Source organism: Ixodes scapularis, unplaced genomic scaffold, assembly GCF_016920785.2.
Source record: "Ixodes scapularis isolate PalLabHiFi unplaced genomic scaffold, ASM1692078v2 PGA_scaffold4__175_contigs__length_147842914, whole genome shotgun sequence".
Classification (NCBI taxonomy): domain Eukaryota; kingdom Metazoa; phylum Arthropoda; class Arachnida; order Ixodida; family Ixodidae; genus Ixodes; species Ixodes scapularis.
The window spans coordinates 16,191,642-16,208,528 of record NW_024609879.1 but is presented as its reverse complement, the minus strand read 5'-3'; positions in this window follow the sequence as shown (position 1 = coordinate 16,208,528).

Genomic DNA, 16,887 nt, shown 5'->3' with positions numbered 1-16,887 from the left:
CGGCCGCGTGAGGTGGAGTGGTTCAAACTCTCTATAGAGAGTTTGAACTGCCCCTCTTTCCAATTTTATACAATCCCTGTGGTCCATAGCTTTCACTGTTACTAATACATACCCTTTCCTTTCTCTAAATCACAAATCGCATGGCCCAAACCGGAAACCAAAAGAGTGACTTTTGTCGTGGCCTAAATATACAACGAACGACCTGTTGCCCTGAATCAACCTTGAAGAGACAAGCAGCAAGACCCCTGTTGATAACGGTCCGAGTTTTGAAAGATAATTATGGTGGAATTTTCCCAGGACCATTAACACTGTGCCGAATTGACCAAAATTTTACCGGCGGGTGTTTTTCGGAGTTTTTCGGATTTATCCGAAAACACGGAGCCCTACTTATATAGGAGGCACTGGTTTGAAACATCTCCGTCATTGTGGTGAGCACGGGCCACAGTTTTCTAAGCTTTGGGTTCGGATGCCCGTCGACTGGCGCCTCGTTGTCTGTGAAGTGTAGAAATTTCATTATCAGCATGAAGCGGTCGCGGCTCATCACGTCTCTGAATGCAGGCGTGTAAAGAACCTCCCTTGTTTACCTGTAAGATTTCACGTCTGGTTTCTCGATGACCCCTTGCAGAATGATGAGCACGAAGAAGGTCATCACATCTTTTTTGTTGATCTGTCTCCACTTTTTGAGATGGGAAGCGTGGTGCGACCGAAGAAACTGGATTGCGTAGCGGTTGGTTCGTGCAATGATCAGATCAAAGAACTGTTCAAATTATTCGACAGCCCCGTCACTTACTTCCAGTTCGTTCTTGCACCCTGGTGATCCCACAAAAAGAAAACGAGATGGCGCACGAGGAATATCAGTCACGTTGATCTTTGTCCACACACGTGTGGTGTCGAAATCATCATCAATCTCTGTGTCGCTCTCGTCCGAAGTCAAATAATCAATCAACGACTCACCAGAATCAGATACCAATTTGTAGTCACTCACTTAAAGTTTCAGAAACTGTGCGCTGTTTCCTTTTTTTTTTTTTTTTTTTCTTGTTTCACAATGCTTGGAGACGCATCACGCGGTTGTCTGGACGACGTCATTTTAAAAGTTCAGTGTAGCCAGCAGCCTTACGGAAAAACATCTAAATTCAAATAATTTCGCTGGTTTTGACTTCTCCTGCCATCTGTCGGTCATTCTAAGAAGCTCCGTGAAACAGACGAGCTGAATTCGACCTAAGGATCGTTGTACTCATAATGCAGGCTCTGGACGAGCTGTACTCGTCTTCAGCATTACTCGTGCGTAAATGGTGGACGAGCTGTGCTCGAATTCCGTACTGAAAGGGTTCATGGTTGTCTTTACCACTCATATCTCCCAAGAGAATGGAAATAGTAAAAATCGTCCTAATCCTGAAAAAGGATAACCAGTAACAAACAGTTAGGATACTGACCTATATGTATCAGCTCTATATTTTGGAAAAATCTTAGAAAAATTAGTAAAAAGCTGAATATATTTTTTCCTCCACTCAAACAGTGTATTGCATCCACAGCATTCTGGCTTCAGCTCTTGAACCTCATCAACAAAAGTATTTTACAATCTCAAGCAATACCTTCAACTCACAAAATGTAAACATTTGAAATATATGAAATGCATTTAATGCGATTTGGATTCTTTTAATATTAGCTAAACTTAGAAAGCTAAATCTACCAAGCGGGGTTTTGCGACTGGTTGCAAGCAGGTGGCCGTGCACCGGTTGTAACAAGATTACAAGTCTACAGGAAACACTCTTTTGTGTTACGAAGTGAAAGCGTGATTCTAGCAGTTATGTTGAGGAGTCTCAACAGCTTGAAGGAGAAATAGGATCCAATTATACGTCTGCAAGGAATGTCGGCAAAGGCGTGGGATAAAGTTGTTCCGGTAGGCATGCGTCCTGACTTACGACTTATTACATTTTTAAGACATTATTGATAGTGAAGCTACCCGGAATTCCTATGAATGTGTATTTTTGCAAATTTCAACTGATGCTGAACGCAACCTCAATGTTGTTTCCACAATTTTGATGTTTTGCCTGGCCTCTTAGGATGACCAAACTTTTTTTTTTTGTAGTATGTGATTTGTGAGAGTTAGGTCTTCGCATAAATTAGCATCTAGCAGGTGTGAGAATAGCTTCTTGTGCCCATGTACATGCCATCGTAATCAACTTTGATAACGTTTGTAATGACATTTAGATTGGCTTATGTTTTACATATTTGTTTTATCAACAGATTTAAAACGAATATAAAACAGAAAATCTCTATGCATTCATTCCTGTTTGTTTTCTTGGGGGAAAGGGGGGACGTGACTTTTGTGGCACTTTTTATTTTTATAAATCTCCAGTTCGTGGGTGCAATACAAGTTTCATATGGGAACATGTTTTACCTGATGGCATTGTTTTTCATCTCACAGATGAGGAAAATTGCACACTACTAAGATGTTCTCACATCCTTCATTTACCATTTGGTAACTGCGCCGCGATTATTTAGTTTACCTTAATAAACAAGCTTGTAAAGGTATGCTGCGAACGAGAAGCGAGCAGCAATAGCAGACAACAGGCGAAACAACCTTCTCTCGGAGGAGCTTCTCAACCTTCCCACTAGGCGGCGTCGATTTCCCTCGAGTCACCAACGAAGCTACTCAAAACTCCAAAAGAAGTTTTGTTATATTTTGGTCAACCTTTACATCTTCCCCGTGTTAGTTTTTTATGTTCCCGTGAAATTATTACTACAATTTTTATCTCAATTTGTTCAGGAAAAACTACAAAATACATACTGTAAAATACCGGCGTAGTGCCTACCCTACTTCCACTGAAAATTGGGTTAATCTAAACATGGGCGCTTCTCCGGTCGAATCAGGCACTTGACGCATAATTTGCAGAATTACGAAGTTTGTGAAATGTTAATAGTGGGCGCTTCGAACGAAGTGGGCGCTTCCGCGATATTTGATGGGAGGTTAGAATCACTGTGCAGGATTCTCTGAACATTGTTTTCCAGTTACTGTCAAAACTTCGATTGAAATTCTCTGAGCTTTGTGTCTTTTTGTCAACACGCTTAGCTTTACGCAAGTTCTCTCGGAGTTCTTCTACGGTTTCAATGAATGATAGCAGTGAATGCAGAAAAAACTAAACTATGGAGTAAAGCTTTTTTTATGCTAACTGTGACGAAACGAAATTGATCAACAACAATGGGACCTTATGGTTCATAATTAGGGTTTTGGGGCTTAATTAGACAATATTTTGTGACATTGTATCTGCAAAAATATAAATAGCTTTATAATGTGTGGCAGGTCTTTAGCTTCTAATCCATTTCACTCAAGAAACAATAACTACCCGTACTATTTGCCAAGTCTCCCATATTACCCAAGCAATTCTCCCAAATTTCGACCAATTTGTATGATTGACAGAAAAATCTCCCAAAAAACGCTAATTATTCCCCCCCCCCCTCCCCCGGTTTTTCTACTCGCACTTAAAAAGTGGTTTTTGCCGTCTTAACTTGATTACAGGCCGCCCACTTAGGAGCATTTAGGTGCGCGTTGCGGGTCAGCTTCTTGACGGCTGCGAAGGGCAAGTGGGATTCCCTTTGATGGATTGGAGAAAACGGCACTGGAGGGGAGTTTCGCCGCTACCTTTCATTATATGGGGACCTTAGGTTGCCCTGATCGGGCTTTCTGTTCTACCAAAACAGATGGGGCCACTACAAACCCGATCATCAGAGAGGAAGCACCTGGCTACGAGGATGGCGAGAGCAGTGCCCCTCCTCAAGTTGTTGCGGACGAGCCGGCCGTTGGACGGCCTAGGAGACTCCGACGACGGACCACTTACCGGTGCAGTTTCTGCCCTTTACTCGGTGGCCCTCACATCTCACGAAAGAATGCACATTAGAAAGCCCTTCAGTTGCCGCTATTGCAAAAAGTTGTTCAAGCAGGGCAACCACCTGCGCATGCACGAGAGGACTCATACCGGCGAAGAACCATTGAGGTCCGAGGTCTCTCAGGAGTCGTTTGCACAGAGCGCTCGCTTGTGGCATCATCAAAGAATGCATTTGGATAAAAGGCCATTCGTGTGCAGCAAGTGTGGGAACGCGTTCGGGCGCATGCGTGACATGCGCGTTCACGAGAGGATGCACACGGGAGAGCGGCCGTACAAGTGCGAGACCTGTGGACAAGATTTCGCCGATACAGGCTACTTGTCCAAACATCGGAAAAAGTGGCACAAATGAAGGACGCCCGACCCGTGACACCTAATGTCACCGGATGCTGGGAAAGTAGTGCCAAGCGCCCCATGTGTTCGCCATTTTCGTTCTTTGAAGGAGCAGCTTCTTGGCCTCCCCACTCTTGGTGAGCAAATCCAAATTCGCAGCGACAGATTGCTTTATAACAGCATTTCTTGAATACCGAGATTTTGTCATCACGTACCGGCGAAACAAGCGCATGTCTTTGCACCACCACTACATGCAGCGTCGGTAGGGTGACCACCCGTCCCGCGACTCTCGGGACTGTCCCGCATTGAGGGCTCGTGTCCCGCGAGAAATTCACAAATCTTCATAATGTCCCACATTTCAGTCGTAAGATTCACTCCGCAACTCGTGTTAATGTGTGTATATTTATTTTACCTTCTTTGTGTAATTATTGTATGAAACTTAACCATGCAGCCCCCCCCCCCCCCCCTTTATGTAATTCTCTCACGAGGACCCTTAAGGGTATATGAATAAAGGGTGCTGCCGAGCAATGGGGCACGGGGGATCGCGGAGGCCGCTGGTAATCGTGTCAACCCCGATGGTATGCCATTTTCTATCCAAGCATTGCGGGAAGCGACTGTCGTTTTTGCAGGAGATCCGACGCGCATGCCCTGTTGTGCCTCTCCCCTTAGTGGCAAATTATTGTAAAAAGAAATCGCTCGCCAAAAGTTTAAATATAAAATATTGTAATTATTTTCAAATTGATGTACTATCAATGCGAAAGGGTTGCTGTGAATTTTGTTTTAATGAAGACAGTCACACAAGGCAAAAGGCCTGCAACTCAAAACGGTCGAAAAAGAACATAATGTTAAAAGTGTGTGTAGGACCATGTTGATAAAAGTAAGCGTTGCCAGGAAACAATAACCCGAAAAATGTTTATTGTTTCTTATTTCCATTTGATAGATTGAGTTCTGCCACAGTCGATTTTTATGTTTTCAATTTCGACAGATCTAATAACATGTTTGGCATAAAGCAACATATCACTGGGAGTTAAAATTTTTTGAACTTGATTGCTGCAATACATTTAGCGGGTGTATAAACAGCACAGGATATTCAATGTGTGAACAGGGCTTCGGTTCGTGGTGTGCGTGTTAATAAATTCCCCCACCCCCCTTGCCCCATCTGTCCCGCATTTCGCTAGCAGGAAGGTGGTCACCCTAAGTGTCGGTGCTTGGCAGCATGAAAAACAATTTTCCTGTCTCTAAATATGCAAGAACACTACCACTGTGAAAAATCTGTGGAGGCAGGCAGGATTAATAAGTGGATTCTTTGCACACGGCCAAACACTTTTATATTGGTGAGGAAGACTTTCAGTGCAAAGTTGGTGCATAGTCTACCATTGTGTGACTGCTTCAGAACCCTTTCATATATTTGAATGGACCGAAGTGGCGATTGCCATGGCAACCGAGCACAATCAGCCAATCACCCTGTAAGGTTTCGTCGTTTGTGCGTTAGTGTGTGTTTGTGTCCAGCTGGCAGGCAAGGAAGGCAATAGGGCTACTTTCCCAGGATACAGTGGTTTTAGTTACACCAATAGAAAAAGTTCAAACAGAGTAATTATTCCTAGATCTGTCGTATGTTCACAGCAGTGGCTACACTTGCACAGCCTGTTTTCTCAAATTGCTTTCTTTTTATACTTAGGATAGGAACAACAGTTTGCACTAGCTAAAAGCACCTATACACGTTTTCACCTCACGAACCGCAGTAAAAAATGTTTGGTTCCTTGTGGTGCATTACCAATATCCCCCTTCATGTGGAGATGTAGGATATACATACAGTAGAACCTGGTTGATACGTTTTTCAGGGGACCACGGGAAAAAAAGTGTATTGTGCGGGAACATGTAACTACCAATAACGCACTTAGGGGGGCTCTACACAAGATAGAAAGCAGCTCTTATACAATGGTTTATTTTATGTGTACTTACAGAACTGATAAGGGCTCAGACATATTCACAAAGGCGTGTCATATCCGCCTGCCGCTTCGAATTAATGTTAAGCAGTAAAAGCCCTTTCTTCAAGGAGCCGCAGTCTCTCACTCTTCGCGCAGTCGTTAACATTTACGGAGCGACACAAGTTGTACAATGCAATGATCGCATCCGCACACTTGTGCGCAGCATAATCGTTCGTTTCTTGCTCGACATGTTCATCACTTTCTTCGTTGTCGTCAGTAGTCAGGCTAGAGGAAAATATCCTGAATCTCTAAACCGCAGATGGGTCGAGGCCTTCCGCGTCATCTGCAAAGCACCAGAGTCGTGCACACTTAGAAGTTGAGGGGATGCGGCCGTTTGAAGACTCAAAACAGTAGGAACGATGCTGCTTTAGCAAGGAGATTGATGGCATGCAGAAAAAGAAAGTTGTGAGTTACTGGGGCACCTGAAGTGCCTCTCCGACTGCTTTGAGGGAGCAGAGACAATGAGTGACATACATTGCCAATTCAAACAGCTGGGCAAAAGCTGCACAAAGCAAGAAACTAGACAACTAAGAAATAAAGAAAAACCGGCAAGATATCTTCTATCGCAACGTGGCGTTATATCGTGCCCTTGAAGATATGTTGACGTGGCCTTTAAAGTCCTTTGAAACCCTCAAATTTTAGTCTTCAAAACATGTGCAAGCCCTGGTTGATTTGTATTTCTGTCTTTGTAAATATTTTTGTGTAATCATTGTGTTCCTGTTTTACATGTTTGAGCTAGTAGCCCATGTACATGAGTTGATTTTGTGTGTATTGAGAGTGTATTGCATGCAAGCATGCGTTAAAAATAGTGTATTTTTTCTAGTATATTACTCGATGAAACTTAACTGAATGAGCTTTTCAGGCAACTTTCAACATAGTACTTGATTTCTACATGCTTGCTGCAATTCTTGAGAATTGCACTGTTTTTCATTGTGATCTAATCATCAGGCATAAACACCACAGGAATCGAGTTATGTTCCATAGTATTTGGAGAAAGGCTGTTCTAATTATTTTACTAACACTCATAGTTTCCTTTCTACATTTTAGTTCATATGAATATGTGTGTATGTTTTTATTGTTTTCCATTTGTTACTTTTTTTCCCTTTTTTATGTTAGAGTTTCCGTTTTTTGTTCTTACAGCAGTGTGGCTCTGGACATTTCATGACAGTGCAGTGTTTGTGTATGTTTTTTTTTCCTCTTCCACTATTGCATGAATCTAATCCAGACGTAGTGTGGCCATTTTCTTTGTTTTGTTTTTCTTTCTACTTGATCGAAAATTTGCTGTTAATAAACAAAAAGAAACAAAATATGCCTTGATCTGATCTTTCCATCAGTTTAGCAAGACAGCCTAGAGTGGAAGACAGCAACCACAGAAACAGCAAGGACATATATTTGCAAAATTACTGGTTTGGCTGGCAGCACTAGATGTGTCAGGCAGAAAAAACAATAGTGCCACTTTTCCTCGTTTCGAGAGTGCAGTAGAAGCACTGCCCCCAGCATACGGTCATTACGTCTGTCCGATTAGCCAGAACTGGCTAAACTAGTTCAGCAGTGCGGGAACTGGTACATTCGATTCAAGCGGAAGTTGAGCGGCTGCACTGGCACATCTGATTCATTCCAGTTCTGAACGACTTCAGACCCAGTTTCCAAAACCTTGCACCAGCTCCGGAGTCGGTTCAGCATCCATGCAGAAGCAGACGATACTCCTTGTCCTTCTCTGCTCGCGGCGCCATTTTTTGGATCTCTTGCTCAGATGCGATGTTGAACAATAACGCCGATAGGGAGGTTACGGATCCTCTCAATTATGTAAATAATGTACCCGAGGTGGACGCGGAATCGAGATCCTAACCGACGGTAGGAATTTGCTCGATTACGATATTCTCTAACCTGCCCGCACGGGTTTGGTTCCCTGTGATAAGCGTTGAAAGATTGACTCACATAAATTGTTTTTTTTTTTTTTTGAAGCTACAAAGTACAATGTCTGCATTCTTTCTAAAAGACACAGGAAAAGTGTCCCACTCTTGGTAGCCCCCACCTTCTGTAGCATTTAGATGCAGACTGGCAATCCTGATACATTGCAGAGGTCTGGGATGTGGTAGATTGGCACTCGCATGCTGCCTAGCTGAGCATAATACAGCATACTTTGTTTGCATGCTTTTTCCGTATGCGGCTCGCGACTCCCTCCCCTACCCCGGCCCCTCCCACCAGGAACGCGTATTAAATTAGAAGATAGGTTGCGGTACGGTGCTCTTGTGCTACTGTTATCTCACGTACAGTTGAACTGCTTTTGACTTGGATGGACTGAAACTAGCTTGAGTTTCGTTTATTGCACTTTAGAAAAGTTTGCACCCACCCCCGCAGCTCTTGGAAGTTTCCTGGTTTTGTTTGCGGCTCTTAGGCCGGGTCAACCTGGCCACCGTTGGCCTAGATTGTAAAGGGGGTCCATCTTGGACAATGAGGAATGTTTGCAATTTAATGGCGAACGCCTGCAAAGATGAGCTGCAAGCGCTGTGTTTTTGCGTGGCGAGGAGGAAAGCAGGTAGAAACGTTTGTAGACGATTAATGCCTTCTGCACCACTTAGCTCGTATTGCAAATGCAGCCCATTAACTGAGGGACCCTGAGCGAGTAGCTAAACACACTCTATTATATACGCTCTCTAGGATATGGCACTCTGGCTTCTGCGACATTGTTGCCACTTCGCGACCACTTTTGATTGGTGATATGCCGAATCATTCAAAGTTTGGATTCGGCAAATTTCTGCACTTGCCGAACTTTTGGAGGAAAATCCGGCAAAGATTTTGCAAAAATTCAACAAAAATAGTTGTGGCTTTTTTTTTTTTTTTTTGGAAGGGGGGGTTTGCATTTTGGGTTTCATCTCAGTTTAAAGGGGTAGAGATACGAAAATCCAGCGCTCATTTTCTAGGTTGAATGTGTTGCATGTTCCACCCTAACCTCAAAAACACCAGTCTTCCGTTGAAGGGCACAAGAAAACTAATTTTAAAGCTAAATAAACAATCTTTCAATGTGCACCTGGTGGATGCAAGCAGAGCATATTTGGGAGGTAGTCTAGCAACGTTGTGGAATCTGCTACGTAGTCGTGACAAAGCAGATTCCTTCGGAGCAGCGCCGCTCTTTGGCATTGCAACATTTTCCCCTTTAGCTTTCCTCCTCAACTCATAGGTCGCGCATTGTACCAAACGGTCCAAGAAGACGGAAAGGAAGGACTCCCCTCTTTCTCGGACCCTCGTTCGTGCAACCGGACACAGCCATTCTCCCCCTTGAAGATTAGCCCGTCTCTCAAAACTCAAACAAAAGTTACTTTCCCCACCCCGTTCAGCCCTAAACTGACAGTGTTGTGGAAGCTACGTGCTCCTTGGGCCAGCCACACGCTCGTCACCCCACGCGCACTTCGAACGGCTCGGTTGTAACGCGCTGACGCTATTGACACCACCAGAAAGTTGACAACGCCACCAAGGACAAAGCTCATAACCACGTCTGCCTTGCTACTCCACGAACGCGGGAAATCTTTTCTTTCTGTTTTTGTTTGCGCCAGATATCCCATGACGCATCGCGCTCTCCGTTCCCTTCCCTTCGAGCGCTTGCTCGAGTGCACCGTTTGGAACGAAAAATATAGCCAGTCGTTCAAAATACAAACGTGCGGTTATCATTTACGGTTATTATCCGTCATGCTTGGCTCATTTCCGAACGAAATCTGAATATTTCAATTTTTGTTTCCGTACCCCTTTAAAGGCCGACGACCAGACTCGAGATTCTGCAAGGCAGAAGATCCTCCTCACCATAGGGGAGGAGGAAACAGGCAAATGTGGAAAGGGTAGCAGGGATGGAGAGGGGGAAGCGAGAGAAAGTTGGAAAGCGCGAACTGGTCGTTGGCCTTTAAGCACATTCATACAAAACTAAACACAAAAGAAAGGCACTCCTTCTTACACATCGGAAATTTCTAAGTGCCACGTTCCTAAACAAGCTTTCCCAATATTTAAAAGCGCGCATACTTCCTATAATACATTATACTTGCAATATTAGTGTGACCTTTGGTGGAGGCATTGCGACACAGAAAACGAAACCACCCCAAATGCTCTCATCATATATGGCTCACACTTGCAGACCTGCATCGATGAGCTCCAAAACAAACCACAAACTCAACCAGCTGCACAGGCACACCAGAGATCACTGCATACCATAAACGAGTCAGCGTAATTTTGCAAATAAATGCAGAAAAATGACACTAATAAACTTTAAAATATCACATTATTTAGCAATCACTACGTCAACGTTTAAATTGCTCTCTAGGAATCTGGGCCATTTTTTTTTTTTTTTTGCGTAAATAAGCAGAAATTTGTTGGTTTGACAACCCCGTATTTTCACCAAATCTTTGCCGAATTTCTGTAAAAGTTGGGCAAAGATTCGCCAAGGGCAAAGATTCGCACATCACGCAAACACATCAGTCGGAGACGCGCTCCAGGCGTTGGCTCTGGACCCCTAAGCTGAGACTGCAGTGGGAGGTACGTCCTCGTTGGACCAGTGATACGCCTCTCTCTCCCACGTCACCACGCTCCCGGCCATATCCACGCGCGGAGAGCCGGGTCAAATGATAAGAGGGAGGCGGCTGATTGGTCGGTCGGGGACTGTTGCACCTCAATTTTTATTGGCGCTGACGTGATTCCGAAACCGAAACTACGAAGTGATTTTGACGAAGCAGCCTGTTATATTTTATTGTCAGCACACTGTATTAGTTATTTACAGAATATTAGTCGACGAAATAAACTACCTTATTAGGGAGCGCAGTTGAGTACGATTGATCTTGAAACATCCATTGGGGTAGCAAGAGTAGCAAGCAATCCAGTTGGCTGGCTAGCGAGCGCGCCAGCAAATCAAACCAAATACCATGTGCCAACGCAGGGGGGTAAAGGTGGGTGAGGAGGAGTGGCAAATCCCGTGCGCCGACACCCGGGGTCCCGAGTGAACGATCGCAAAAGAGAGCAACAGAGCACGAGAGAAAGAAAGCAACGTTGCCATGGTAAACGCGAAAAGTGAAAACTCTCAGCAATATAAACAGTGATAATTTAACGTTGTAAACTAAATTCTGAGCTATTCTAACGCTTATAAAAAGCAATAAAGCCATTACGCCGCATTAACTTCCCTTTTATCGAAATCTCGGAAATCTGGTGGTTGCGCAGTTTCGTATTCCTCAACCGCGCCCAGCCGCGCCCCACCTGCGAAGCCGGGTATATGGTTTAGTTTAGCGTTAACGCGAGGCCGTACATCTGCGCACTATGCAAAAAGAAAGCTTCGAAAGGAACGCGAATATCTTTCCACCGGTAAGTTCGTGGATTGTTGAAGTTCACGAAACTGTTCTGATGATGTAACCGTGTTTGGGACCCCGAGGGTCTGCCTGGTTTTCCCATACATTCTGGCCGCCGCTTGCGGCAGCCAGAATGTATGGGAAAATGGCGGACCTTTTCCTCTAGAGTTAGTATGTATCAACGTTACTAAAACACTCAGTTGGGAAACTCCCATAGAGACAGCCCTAAATATATGGCCCCAATCTGTCTCCGAGCACCGAGCTAATGACGAACACAACGCCACCATTTCTCCCGCAGCGGCCACTCGAGAAACTGCACGTGACTTCTACTTTTGGCTTTGACAGGGGTGAACCCCTGTCTCCCCGGCGGACGCGCCGCGTTGAACTACTGAAGTTAAAATGCACCTAGGTCGGGACGCGCTACCTAAAAGGCCCGCTGAGGCATGGTTTTATAAAAACAATATTAATTGTTCCGCAAAACCTTGCGAACTAAAGATGATAAAAACATCACGCGCCCATCATTTGGTACTAAACTCCAATAAATTTCATACAAAAAGAGTCTTTTCCGTTTGTTTTTACGCAAAAAACAGCCTTTCAAAAAGCTCGAGGTGACCATAGTACAGACAAATGATAAAGAGTGGCGCTGTTGTCGCATTTAGCTCGGTCTCGGTGGACGCCAGCGGCCCAGGTTTTGACGGCGAGTTTCCCAACTGAGTGTTTTAGTAACGTTGGTATGTATGATCTCTATGGTGCCAACGGTGTATCCAACGAGGTAGGGGTGTATCGGGCAGTGTTGCCAATTTAGCGGTTTTCCCGCTAAACGTAGCGGTTTTTGGTTCTGCTTAGCGGGATAAATTATCGTTTTGCGGGCGGCGGGTTTTTTAGCCGGTTTTATGTCATCTTGGCGGGTTTCTAGAGATATACAACTTTTATATCGATTTACTGTCGACTGTGCACCTTTCATATCCATAATAATAAGAATAATAAGCCACAGTTATCTTCGCTGACTCTCAGTAATGTTCTGGTTTGTAAGAGTAACGCCTGTAACGTCATAAAAACATTAAGACATCGAATATCGAAACATGCCTCCCCGTTTTGTGCGCGCACGCTTGAATAGAATGAATGTTCCAACTTTCCTTTGACGTTTTTGTCACTGTTTCGTGAAATGGACGCGGTGAAGTACGCTCAAAAGTTTAGAAAAGACTGACACCCCCAAAATTTTTTTTTTAATTTTTTGCCAGGCGCTTTATTATGGTGTCGGAGGACTACCCAATTAATATTTTGCAACAGAGTAGCGTATTTTTTTACTAAAGCCAAAAGACGCAACTGCTCGAAACCGAAACCGAAACCCGACGGAGGTCGGAGAAGTGGAGAGAAGAGAGTGAGTGGCGGAAGTCACGTGGCTACACCCGACCGTGTTTTTTTTTTTTTTTTTTTTCTCCTTCCCGGTAGCAGACGACATGCGGCGTATGGGAACTACTCGCCGTGGGATTCTTTTGCAGTTATGTATGTTCCGCTCGTTGTTCTGTACTCCAAGATGAGTTGTTTTGTACATTGAGGAGTTGGAGATGAGTAGTGAGTGCCCGTGGTGAATTTTCATCGGCTCCGAAAAGAATACACCCAAGATGTTGCGTGAAGAGCTGGCTCACATGTCCTGCGTCCGAAACAGAAGTGGCATTGTGCGACAGAGTTTCCGAACGATCAACGGGATCGGGACCAATGGCTGGCTGCAATTCCTGTAGACCATTTACGGGCACCTCGGAAAGCGGACGCTACCTGATTTGTATGCTCCTTGCAGTTTGTGGAAAGTGATTACATTGAGTTCGCAGGTGTCAAAAAGGATAATCCCATACCATCTAATTCAGCGACGTGTCGTCCACAACATTTGTTTCTTATTTTTCTTTTTTTCGTTTCTTCAGTAATAATTGTAAAAAAAAAAAAGAAATGTAGACATCAAAAAATATTTAGAAAAAAAAAAAAAAAAGTTTCACGGGGGATTGAACCCGGCTCTACCGAGTGTGAAGGGGACGTCTTTCCCACTGAGCTACCGGGGCATACCGAAAGTGCGGTATCTTTTTCCTTGATAATAATTCAGCCAATAAACTAAGTTGGAAAGTTTGCTGCCGATTTTCCTCTAGCAAAAGCACTCCCGGGTCGAAGTCGGGATGCACCACGCATTGGCGACATTCTCACCTAGTAAAGAAATCGTACGCGTGCATATTCCACTCGAAGTAGACACATCGCGCTTGACGTTTGCGCGAGCGATGTCTTCAGCCACAAGGGAGCGACGGCTCGGCGACGTCTTCGTGCAAATCGGCTTGGTGGTCGGGCGTGTCGTACGGGATGAATACCAATTCTTTTGACCAGTCCCAAATTTCTCTTTTAAAGACAGACAAAATTCGCCGGTACCGCGAACGACAGTTCTGAAATAGAGGTCCCACGCCCGTCGACCGCTGCCATCGCCGTCCCTGCGAGTCCCACGATACGCGAAACGACGCACGCACAGAATGCTTCCGGTTGTCTGTGGAACTTTTTTTTTCAATCAACGTATTTGCAGCTTTTTAGAAACCACAAAAAATGGGTTTTATATTTTTTTTTTCTATTTTTAATATTGAGTGTGTGCTTTCAGTGACCCACGACTTTGATTAAATTTGGTGGTCGCATCGATACCTTAGAAAACGGCCCGTGACCGCGAAAATGAGAGTGAGCGAGACTCGAACCGGCCAGTTCTTGATCGGCGGTTTTCGGGCGGAAAGAAACCGAATTTCGAGCCGCAAATTCTGTTCTGGGTAGTTGAGCTCTCATATGTCACGTACAACTAAAAACCTCGGCGAGCATAAATACCCTGTCAGTGTCCCTTAAGACTGGCTACTGGAGGTTCCTGGTGATAGCAGACGAGCCAGGTGCCGCTATTTCAAAACGGAACTATCTGAGAAGAATGTGGATTTGGTCATGCACGCTGCAACGAAGAAGCATGTTTCGGCCGCTGCACCTTTCTCCTCTGGTAGCAGACGACTCTACAAGTTGAACGAGTCTGACTATTCGCGACTCCAACTAACTATAGGTGGCGCCACTCATTTTCCAAGATGGCGGGTTTAGTGAGGGTCAGAGATGCGTGCCGCTGTTGAGCCCGTCTAGTGTGCTGGCTTCACTGAGCGACATAAATTATTTCTGGTAATACGAGGAAGCTAATGTTTTATGAGCTCAGGTTACCTCTTTAACCTGAAAACAAGAACGGTGTTTAGCGTATTAGTTACGGAAGGATGCGCGTTTTAAGTCTGGAGCGAAACCGAAACTTACCTCTATTTTGGATTTACTTTCTCGATATAGGTCTTAATTTCGAATTATTTCATGACTCAATATGTGTCTCACATCGAAATTATTTACTTAAAAAAGTTGTTCGCGGAAACTTTATTTTGTGACATACTGTTCGATCAGGCTGATTGATATTTGTAGTTGTTGAAAAAATCAGTGCTGATATCTGTGCGTTCTCGCTGCCTTTCTCTCGCTCAGATAATTGTCATGGGAAATAATGACAATTATCCCAGCACAAGAATAAGAGAATAATTCCAATTTTTATAATATGTCCACGAAACGCATAAACTAATAAACGCTGCTCTCACTGCAACAACTCAAAGACGGAATCCGAGTCAGACAGCTGAAGTGTGTGTGTGTGTGTGTGTTTTTATAGCACCGCGTGACACGTAGGACTTCATATTACATCCAGTGTTTGACTGCTTGTTTTTCTTGATAACTATGTCAGAGTTTTTCATATGCTAAAAAGAGAACAGAATTATATACCTTTCTGGAAAGACTATTATGGTTAAATAGCGTATTCTTGTGATCTTGGCGTTAATTGGAGGCATACATTGCCGCGATTTGTATTAATATTAATAATATTAAAATTCACATATTTGAATAAGTAATTTTTCAAGCTCTAATATAATCTGTTGCTTATGATCTAATTTTAAACGCGCGAAGAAACATGACAATGAAAACTGTGGTAATTATCATCACTGGTTTCAATTGCTGCATTTTAATTACCAATAAAATAAAAAATAGTCTAAAATAAATGGAAACATTTTAGCTAATGTGAGAAATTCATGTAAAATTACATTAATTGTGCATAAGGTATATTGTGCTATCAAAGTCACGACTTTTGACAATCGGCGAAACGCCCAAAGTCGCCGGCAATATACTTCCAAACCAAATGCCCAAAAGTAAAAAAAAAGAAAAAGAAAGAAAAGAAAAAGCTTTTTTATTTTTAATTATTAGCTTTTTCATAACATTTATTTACTTTTGTACTTGCTCGCCGTCATTTTGCCAATCTCAACCTTTCCAGTTCGAAGGAACGCCTACCTGCTTGCACGTCTGCTCGCTGCAGCACGTTTTGTTGGCGTTGGAAGCCGGTGAAACAGTAGTTAGTTTTAATATTGCGTATACTAGCGAACTCAAGCCCCGTGTGTTTGCGTTAGCTTTGCGTGTTCCACACTGCGCTTGCGCGGAGCCCAAAATTGCCGTCTTAGATGGCGCATGGCGATAAGGCGCACGCACAACGTGGGGCATGCAACTCTAACGCAAACGCACACCGCTTGCGTTTGCTTCTATGCGCAATACTAAAACTCTCCAGTAAGGTACAATCCCATACCGGCTGCAGCACTACGTTGGGACAGTGAAGAGTGTTGTTTTCATTCGGAAACGACATTTCGCGAGCCACGATCGCGAGCAGTTCCGCCATGCCCGCTGAGCAGGAGAATCGAGGGACCCTCACTAGAGCGCTTCCCGTTTCCGCCGCAGGAGGGCGAGCGTCGAGCTGGAGACGCGAATAGTCAGTTACAGGTTAAGAAGGTAGCGGCAAATGCCCCTCAAAGGGAATCAGATATCCCTCCGCCACCTCCGCATCCAATAGCGTCCCACCGTTTCCGTGACGTCGCGGCCAACGCGCGAGGAGGGTCTTGCCTTTCTGTACATATTTGCTTTATCTTTCGACTTTGACTTAGCATTGTGGAAGCCACGAGAGGGAGATTAGAGTTCTCCCCCACCGACGGAAACAAATACGACTTTCGGGGATTAGCTTCCCCCCGATGGATACAAAGGCTGCTTTCAGGGGCTCGGTTAGCCTCTCCGATGAATACAAAGGTCGCTTTCTTAAAGAGTGGGATCGGGGACAGGTTGGAATCCATTGAAGCGGAACAAGGAGCGTTTCCAGTGAACTCTTCTTTCGACTGCGGAGAGATTTGAAACGGGCGCATCACACTTGTGGGAGGAGCTTCTCCTACCTTCTTGACTTGTAACCGACTATTCGCGTCGGATGGATGGATGGATGGATGAATACGGCTGAGCCCTTTGGATCGGGCGGTA